Here is a 6,000-nt window from a genome sequence, read left to right on the forward strand (position 1 = left end):
GTATTCAAGAATTTGTTAAATTATTTATCAATACGATATCAAATCTTTTCTGGCAACAATATAGCACAAGGATAAACTGTGATTTGAGAAGTGTGCTGAAAATCCAACTTTCAATGCAAACTGCAATAAGAGAATTGAAATGTAATTATACGTATCATTTTGCTAGCCCACATGCATTTAATGTTCAAGAACGTCAGCATTCAGGACGGTCAGCGCTATGGGATCATCCAGAACATCGTGGTCGACCAATTTTACTAACGAAGCCAGAAGATAAGTTTCCTTCCAGATGCACATGTAAGATGCGACTATTGATACGTTTCCCAAGAACCAGAGCAATCGCTCCTGTAATGACATCGTTGACAACTCCTGGGAGGTCTACGAAGCCAACATCAATCTGCCCTATAACAACATCATCATTCGTCTCTGAAGGCCCTAGCTCAGTTTAAATAACAACTTGTAAATAATTTAAACATAAATAAATTGTAAAATATAACTTGATGTTGTGCACCTGATTCTAATCTGAAAATCGATCATATAATTTCAATTTAATAATTAGTTGAAAATAATACGATTATCCTATGATTTTATGTTTGATTACTGCCTACTTTGGTTTTCGCAAATCGATCTAAAATCATTCATTTTATGGATGATTGCCATTTGATTTATTCATTTATTTATTTATTTATTTACGATCACCGCCTTCGACTAAGTCGCACAGACTGAACTACTTAATACTATTTTCCAGACTTAATTCCTAATCCTATGTGAAAATACAGTTTTGGACATGTTAAAATCGAATTTGTCGTCAACTTCATTAAAAGCCCGGAGACACGAATCAAGTGGATTGTGATGCCCATAGTTCGTCCTGTGGTACGGAATTGCCAGTAGAGGTGAACTTCGGAAGCGACGTGGAGGAATGTTGATCGGTATCTGCTCAAGAAGTGCAGGACAGTCAATACCTCCTGTGATGACATCAAACACGAACATACGCTGCATTTTAATTCGCCTCGATGACAGACTTTCTAAGTTGATCAATCGGCATCGGTCGGGGTAAGAAGGAAGATTTACTGGGTCATTCCAGGGAAGCTGGCGTAGAGCGAATCGTATGAATTTCCTCTGCACACGCTCAATTGCTAAGATCTGCGTCGCGTAGAATGGTGTCCATACAGGAGCAGCATACTCCAGGATACTTCGCACTAACGAACAATATAACGTTTTGATGGCGTACACATCAGTAAAATCTGAAGCATGTCGACGAATAAATCCGAGTTCAGAAAATGCTTTGGCACTTATAATAGCTACATGTTCGTTAAACTTCAATTTTGAGTCAATAGTAACGCCCAGATCACAAATCGATAGAACTTGCCCAGTATGACGGATTCCATTTTAAATTGATGGACAATGGGCCTGGTGCGTCGCGTAAACGAAATAACTTTGCATTTGTCCCTGTTCACGCGCATTCCATTATCGCTACACCAAACGAGCATAACGTTTATGTCCTCTTGCAACGCTTTGCAGTCTTTTGAAGAAGTGATGACACGATAAACCTTCAAGTCACCGGCAAAAGAAAGGTTAAAAGAAGAGAGCAGCATACACAAGTCATTTACGAAGATATTGAAGATCAGCGGCCCAAGAACGCTTCCTTGGGGTACACCGGACGTGATGTTAAACGGCTGGGATTGTGCCGCATTCACTACAACACAACCGGTTCTGTCCGACAGGTACGAGAACAACCACTGCGTTATCCATTCCGGAAACCCCATGTGTACCATTTTGTCTATGACCAAGATATGTGGTCCAGTGTCGAAGGCCTTGGCGAAATCTATATAAATCGAATCAACTTGTTGTCCATGTTCAACTTCGCGAGACAAGGTGTTGACGTAACACATCAGATTTGTAGTCGTGAAGCGTTGCTTCATGAAACCATGTTGGCTGCCGGAGATTAATGAAGATACGGCGTTATATAGAACGTTATGCACCAGTTTTTCGAAAATTTTGCTCAAGCAACACAAGACAGAAACACCTCGATAGCTCGTGACTCGATTACAGTTGCCGGATTTTTTTTTTTTTTTTTTTTATTAATTTATTTGATAAGGCTCAACCGAATTAACTTTACAGAGCCGAGGATTCTTGGTCACTATACAATACATCTTAAAACTATAGTCAAAAGGTACAACACAATAAACACTTTATCTTCCGCTATCCAAAAAGCCTCCTCCATCAGAACTGGAGCCGCTTCCAGTGGTTTCATTGTATGGCAAATTGTTGAACGCCAACGAGGGTCAGAGCGCGTCCATTGCAGCAATGGACGCAAAACGTGGTCAGCACTCACACACTCATCACGAAACGGTTGCTTTCCAAAGTCGACGACGCATCGACCGAAAGAACTGCTGATGAAGAACAATGAGGAGGACCACACAATGGTTGCTGCCGAGAAAACAGACGATAGCGTAGCACACATCGAGAGTGGCCTGCTTTTGTCGACAGCCGAGTGAACACTGAGTTGCCGGATTTGTAGATTGGAATGATAGAAGCTTATTTCCAAGCCACTGGGAACATCCTGTCATGCAGCGAACGGTTGAATAGAGATGTTATGGGAGATGCAAGTGCGGTGGAGCAATTCTTCAGCAGCAAGGGTGGTACACCGTCCATTCCAGGTCCTTTATCAACGTCGAATTCTTCAATGACTTTCACCACTACGACAACGGAAAACTGAACGTCGGGTAGATTTATGTCTGGTGAAGCAATATGGGCAAAGCGGTTGAAGCGAGGAACAGGCGATGATTTGCTAAATACGCTCTCGAAGAACTTGGCGAAAAGGCTTGCTGCTTCCGAATTAGAGCTAGCGATGGTTTCGTCGTATTTAACGTTAGTTGGAATGCGAGTAGCCGATTTTTGGCTTCTGATAAAATTCCAGAAACATGAAGGATTTTGCTTGACATCTGATTGAATCTTAGCCATGTAACTTTCATACGTGGAAAAAAGAAGTTCCTTGTACGTTGTTTCCACTTCCTGAAGGTTATTCCGCTCACTATCGGACTTCATCAGAAAGAAACGGCTGCGTGCTTTCCTGAGGACGTTTCGTAGATGACGTAGTTCAGAAGTCCACCATGGCTTGTTGTAGACTGAAGAAGCTCGTTGTCTCTTTTGAGGTACTTGGTCACTAAGAACTTCGTAAAGTGTATCATAGAAAGCTGATACAGACTCGTCCAATGCTTCCCGTCGCAGTAGAGCATTCCATTCGATGTTTGAGAGCACGTCATCCAAACGACCAAAATCACACGACTGAAAATTAAAGTTGAATCTCACATCGCCATCGTCCGTTGTGATTGTGCCATTACAGCTTTCGTCAAGAAGCAAGATAAATGGTGCGTGATGGTCGTCAATTGGTAAAAGTGGAGTTGAGGGTACAATGAGGTCAAAGTACTCCGGTAGATTGACAAACACAAGATCGAGAAGTCTGCCATTAGTATTCACAACATCGTTGACCTGACGCAAACCAGAGACAAACATATTTTCTGTGAGGCAACGTTCTATTTCTGAGGAAACGTTTGACGGGATAAAGCCGTTCACGTCATCATCTGATTGCCACCGTAAACTTGGGAGATTGTAGTCTCCTAGTGTCAGAATCACATCAGCTGTTGACGAGTTTTCCGAAATTAGCTGCACTGCGTTCACATGAGCGTAATACAGGTTGAGGGACGAATTGGGAGGAAGATAAATGGCAATGATGTAGAGCGAGCGGCGTCCAGATTTCACACGAACTGAAACTTGTTCGAGTTGCTCACAATTTATCGGCGAAGTAGGTTCACAGACTATATGCCTTTTGACCGCGATCAGCACTCCGCCTCCCCGTGAGTGAATGCTGGTCGATGTGCTACGGTCGCATCGAAATATGGCATACTCGGACGAAATTTCTGCGCTGTCGATATCAGACCTGAGCCAAGTTTCAGTGAACACGAGAACATCGTAATCACAGCTCGATAAAAGCAAGCGAAGACGGGAGATTTTGGTACGCAAACCTCTAACATTCTGATAGTATTCCGACAACAACCGGTCAGATGACACGCCATTCGAACGGCTCTTCACTGGTGAGGTAGATCCGAGAGCTTCCGTGGTGCGTTGGTTGGCAGATAAGCCCACATTCGTTGACAAGCGGCAACTGGAATCGACCAATGTCACGGGAAGTAAATTGTTTGAAACGTGAAGACCCCTTCCCCGCACTCATACACAGGACCGGGATGTCTGCAGGACGCTCGCCGCAATGGCTCGACTGTGACGAGGGGTTTTTGGGCTTCCATGAGCATACTCCAACAGATGATAAATCTAATGACGATCCTCTCAAAATTATCTTATAATAGTTATAGGGCTTGAGTGAGACAATAATCTTCGATGCCAGGATGATGTTTTGCTTCAGTGTAGCGAATCAAAACAAACATAGTGTAGTACTAGAATTGCGACTGAAATGGGGTGCATTAATAGATTTGCTTGGGATCAATAGACTAGTCAAGTAGTGAGCCAATTTAAAATCGCTAGTTTCCACCGGTTCGAAGTACACTCCATTTGCGTAGTAGCTGAAAGACTCGCTGAAAGGCTTGCGACCGGCATCGAATTCAAATGTGAACCGAGAAGTGAATTGCTGGTCTGAGTTCCTCTAGTATATTCAATTAGAGTATGTTTTGTTACCGTTTTGGTTCCTATACCCTACTGATTCACTTCGAGCGAGATATGTCAGGAGATAGCGAGGGCGAGGAATAGGGTATATGTGTATTCATAATGAATTCGATCATGCTCATGGGAGCTAAGCTTTGTAAGTCAGTTAAATATTGTCTTGTTTTTTTAATGTAAATATATAAGGAAATCCCACTCCCACAACAACGGCCAAATTAAATTATTGTAACCCAGTCACACCAACAACACATAACACAGAACACGTAACGGGAAAAAGAAAGGATGACGGTGGGCGTTGGAAACAGGAGAAGGATATGGACAAGGGGTGGTGGAAAAGTGGGAGAGAGATGGAAATGAGCTTAGGTCAAGGGGAAAGCTACTGGGTCAAACTGAAGAGAAAGTTCTCTTCTACTTCAGCCATTGCGCAAGATAGTTCTTATAATTTACAAACGAGTTTTATAGCAAAGAGTTACCAACAAATACCAGCTAATACCGCCGAATACGGAGTCAGGTAGGACCGAATTAATAACCCAGTAGCGGAATCCCCAGGACCCATTAAATACGGGCTTAAAAGGCATTGCGATCCGGCCACAGAAAAACGTTTGTACTTCGGATCAGTGTCGACAAGCCAGGAGCTGACCTTGAAGCTCTAGGGTTTCGAACTCGAGCTAGCCAACACAAGAGGCAAGTGTAGCCCACCCCAGACGATCTCCGTGGCTAGACCAGAGTTTAGGGGAATCCCTTTAAACTAGCCCATTCACTTCAATGACAGCTGTCCAGCACTGCTCACATTTTATATAACGAACAATCCTTTGCCTACGAGATTGTGCCGAAGGTGTGCCGATGGATGTGCCAAATCTACTGTCGGCACACTGTGCTGAGTGACTTACCCCTTGGGACCAAGGAATCAAAAATATCTCCAAATGACAAAATGACAAGCGATCAACGAACCGATTAATAACGCTATGTCAGAAGTGGAAAGCAATAATGATATAATCTTCTTCGTTCCTTTTCATGACAAGCAGTCCGTGCGACACAACTCAGGAAACGAGCAAATTGTTGGCAAGCTGCTTCACGAAGTAAAGCCGAAGATGATACACGTGTGGTAATGGAATTTTTTTTTTGTTATGTATTTTCTCGATTCATATCAAGCTATTTCCTCATCCGTGTGCAACAAAGCAGTCAAGCAATATATCATTATCCTTCTACCACTCGGATCGAGCTATGTTACAGAGCGAGTTTGTCATGATAGTCGTAGAAACCGTTTTGTCTGTATCGTTGGTTGCTTTTTGTTTTTGGATTCGCTGCTTGGGACCAAGGCATCCCAGT

This window comes from Ochlerotatus camptorhynchus, unplaced genomic scaffold, assembly GCF_037179485.1.
Source record: "Ochlerotatus camptorhynchus isolate MF236.1 unplaced genomic scaffold, CSIRO-AGI_Acam_v1.1 ptg000328l, whole genome shotgun sequence".
Classification (NCBI taxonomy): domain Eukaryota; kingdom Metazoa; phylum Arthropoda; class Insecta; order Diptera; family Culicidae; genus Ochlerotatus; species Ochlerotatus camptorhynchus.